The following is a 4,074-nucleotide window of genomic DNA, read 5'->3' on the forward strand; positions in this document are numbered from 1 at the left end:
AAAACACATTGGGCAAATCTATTGCCAAAGATCCCCTTTCACAGTAAGAGCACAGATGGAGTCATGTTGAGGGCCCAGGTGCACCTGCCCCATGCCTGGGTTTCCAGTCGCCTCATCTGCACACACAGGAGCTTTGGTGGCTTAGAGGTGAAAGAATTAAGCTGGGGAAAAGGTTGGGAGTTCAAACCCTCCAGCTGCTGTGTGAGGGAACGTATAACCGTCAGCTTCTGTAAAGATCACAGGTGTGGGAGCCCTGTACATGGCCTCACGCTGTCCTGCAGGGCCACTCGGTCATGACTGGCCTGCTGCTGGTGGAGTTTTACGTACCCGTGAAACCTGGACAATGAATAAGGAGGACTGAAGGATTGATGTTTGCATGTTGTGGGAGATGAGTATTGAGTAGCCCCTGGAGTATTGAGTAGCAAGAAGGATAAGTCTGTCAGGAGAAGTGCAGCTTGGGGCTCCCTGCAGGCAAGGATGGTGGCCTGGTCTCCTGTACTTGGGGGGCATCTTGTCATGAGAGCCCAGCCCTAGAGAAGGAAGGACATCATGCTCTCAAAGTAGAGGGTCAGAAACAAGAAGCCCTTCAATGAGATGGACTGGGACAGTGACCACAACGGTGGGTTCAGCTGTAACATCCGAGCAAGGTGGGGGGGGGGCAGGGCTTCATCCTGTTTTGTGTGGGGTCAGTGAGTCAGAACTGAATGACCTAACATTCTTGGAGTCATTCAGAGGCCTGTGGTCTTGAGGTGATGGCAGAAGCCATCCATTACTTGCATCAGTAAAATACTTTGACAGGCCAGAGGGAGTTCTAGAGACAGGAAGCTGCGCTGCAGTCATGAAGGCACTTGGTTCAAGGTGACCAGCTGCTCTGTAGGAGAAGGGTGGATAATCTTCCCTGCGATTAATTGCCTCTAAAAAGCCGCTGGAGGGTCAGCTATGGGTCAGTTCTGACTCTGGTATGCAATAAGACAGGATGGGGGATAGATGTCCATCTTGCCGTCCTCTCAGCCTCTGTCCCCTCTGCTCTGAGCAGAACTGTTGAACTGTCCTGGTTATCCTTGTACCAGGAAGGCTGGTGTAGGCTGCTGGTCAGAAAGACCAGCTCCACTGGCTTCAGGATGGACACTGTGCCATATGACAGATCTCCCAGGTGGCCACTCCAGGGCAGGTGGACTCGGCAGTGTCTTTGTCCCTGCCTGGCCACCCTCTGGGTGTCTGGCTCCTCCCCAGGCTGTCTCCTCATGGTGGCAAAGTGGCTGCCCGGCTCCGGTGTACGCCTCAGTCCTGATGCTGTCACAGGCAGGACAGGGCTACTTCTTCCTAGGTGCTTTCATCAGCAAGGACAGCCTTTCCTGGGACCCGAGCCTCATCCCTCATTGACTGGGACTGGCCACATGCCTGCGTCTGAATCAATCGCAGGGCCAGTGGTGGGCCTGTGGGAACATTCCCACCTCTCATGCGGGAGCCCCTGGTTCAGCCCCCAGTGGTCCACCTCGGCACAGCCAGCACCGTCTGTGAGTGAAGGCCCCAGTGGTGCTCCATGGGTCCCAGCAGAGCTTCTGGGTGGAGGTTAGGAAACAAGGCCTGGAGACCCACTTCCAGGGAAAACCCCATGGGTCCCCACAAGCTGGCCCTGAGGTGGAGCAGGGCCTGGCAAGGCTTCGTCCACCGCGTGTCGGGTCACCAGGAGTTGGGGACCAACTTGAATGGCAGCTAAAAGCAGCCCTAAGCCAGTCACTGGCAGAAAAAGATTAATTCCAAGAGGCTGAGGGCTACTTTGGGGGCCTAGAGGAATCACTGAAACACGCCCTCGGGCTCAGAGCCACCAGGCTTTGCCACCCAGCTGTGGGCACTGGCTGTTCAAACTGTAGGCCCCCTCAGGCCCCAAGGCAGCCCTCCAAGGCCAGGGTGCAGACTGTCCATCCTCATGAAGTTGAGGGGCTCTGGGGTCCATGAAGCTTGGGTGAGGTCTGAACCAGTCCCTCTGGTGCCTCCCGTCCCACTGAATGCCTGGGAGGCCCCTGTGGTCAGAGCCCTGAGGCCATTTTGCTGCTGGGATGACCTATCCTGTCCCACTGTGGCCCTGCCCCCTGTGCCAGCCCCCTGCTTCAGGAAATAGGCCCTGTTTTCCCGCAGAATGCTCTACGAATCTAAGAAAAATGGGTTCAGAGGGGGACTCCTCAACAACCTGCGTTATGCAGATGACACAACTCTGCTTGCAGAAAGTGAGGAGAACTTGAGGCACTTGCTGCAGAAGATCAAGGACTACAGCCTTCGGTATGGATTACATCTCAACATCAAGAAAACAGGTCCTCACCACAGGACCAGCAGTCAATGATGTCATCTTGCTTGAATCAACAATCAGCACCCTTGGCAGTAGCAGTCAGGGCATCACGAGATGTCTTAGTACATTGGGCAAGCCTGCTGTCAGGGGCTTCTCCAAAATGGTGAAGAACCATAATGCCAGTTTGAAGACCAGGGTTCATCATCTGATTCAGGCCATGGTCAGCTCAGTCGCTGGACAATGAATAAGGATGACAGAAGAATCGATGCTTTTGGATTGTGGTGCTGGAGGAGAGGGTATTGAATATTCCGTGGACAGGTCTTGGAGAAAGGCCAGCCAGGGTACTGTTTGGAGGCAATGATGGTGAAGCTTAGTCTCTCATACTTTGGACGTGTTACTAGGAGAGGTTAAGCTATTCTTCGGAAAAAGATATGCTTGGGAAGGTGGAGGGTCCATGAAGGAGAAGCCACGTGATGGATGGACATGGTGACATCAGCACTGGGTTCTAGTGTATCAGAGACGATGTGGATGGCTCAAGATCGGACAGGGTTCAACTTGGCTATTCATTGGGTGGCTGTGAGTTGTACTCAACTTGATGGCACCTAACAACGACAATAACAACCCCTCCTCCAGGCAGCCCACTGCCAGGGCCAAGCGAGCCCAGAAGAGCCACGGCCAGTCTCACCCCTCAGACGGAGTAGTGGGAGAGCGTTGGAACCAAATTGGTAGGAGGGGACCTTGGAAAGAGAGGTGCCTCCTCCTGGGGCTCCAGAATTCAACAGGCTGGCCAGATGGGAGGTCAGCTAAAAACAGGAAGCCTCTCAGCATAGTGGGCTCAGAGACCAATGCTACCCGCTACGAGTGACCGGCCTCTGGGCTGTCGTGTGAGCATGGGTTGTGCTGGGCAGGACTCATTTTGTTAGAGGGTTGTCACGAATCAGAACTGACTTGATGGCACGAAGCAACACATTGGGGTGGTGGCGGGCAGTCAGCCTCAACCCAAGGCCCGCACACGGGAAGGAGGAGCAGGAGGGGAGAGCGCCTGGCAGCACAGTAACGAAGCAACTGGTGGTTAGAAGCCGGCCAGGTGCTCCATGGGAGAAAGCCCTGGCGATCCCGTGACCTTAGGGAGGACAGTCTTCCACTGTCACATGGGACCAACTCAGAGCAGCATCAGCATCCATGATGATGCTGGGAGCCAGTACACTGGTGCTTCACATACCAGCGGAGCCTTCATGGTGGGCAGGCTCCCACAGGACTCCCATCTAAGCTGAGAAGCAAAGGCCTGGTTATTTCTCCAATAGCCAGCCAGAGGAGGCCCTCTGGTTGCACTGGGACAGTTGCAAAGTATGTCAGACGGAGCTTCAGAATCCTTGCCTCCAAGGAGTAGCCTGATTTCATCCTCTCCAGGATGAACTTGTTTGTTCTCTTAGCAGTCCATTGTATATTCAATACTCTTCTCCAGTACCAAAGCTCAAAGGCATCAACTCTCCTTCTATCATCCCTAGTCATTGTCCAGCTTTCTGATGCATAGCAAGTAATTGCAAAGACCATGTCCTGTATCAGGCACACCTTAGTCTCCAGACTGACATCATTGCTCCTCAGTACCTTGGAGAGATCTCTGACAGCAGACTTTCCCAATGCAAATCATCTTTTAATTTCCTGGCTGCTGGTACCAAGAGTGTTTTATTAGTTTTAATGAACATTTACAGAGATTTTTTTGGTTTTCATTCATTCATTCATTGTTGCATTGTTTTCTCCACCCTCATCCCCAGTTCGTTCTTCTT

The sequence above is a fragment of the Elephantulus edwardii genome, unplaced genomic scaffold, assembly GCF_000299155.1.
Source record: "Elephantulus edwardii isolate Elephantulus edwardi_28Jun2011 unplaced genomic scaffold, EleEdw1.0 scaffold00002, whole genome shotgun sequence".
NCBI classification, from domain to species: domain Eukaryota; kingdom Metazoa; phylum Chordata; class Mammalia; order Macroscelidea; family Macroscelididae; genus Elephantulus; species Elephantulus edwardii.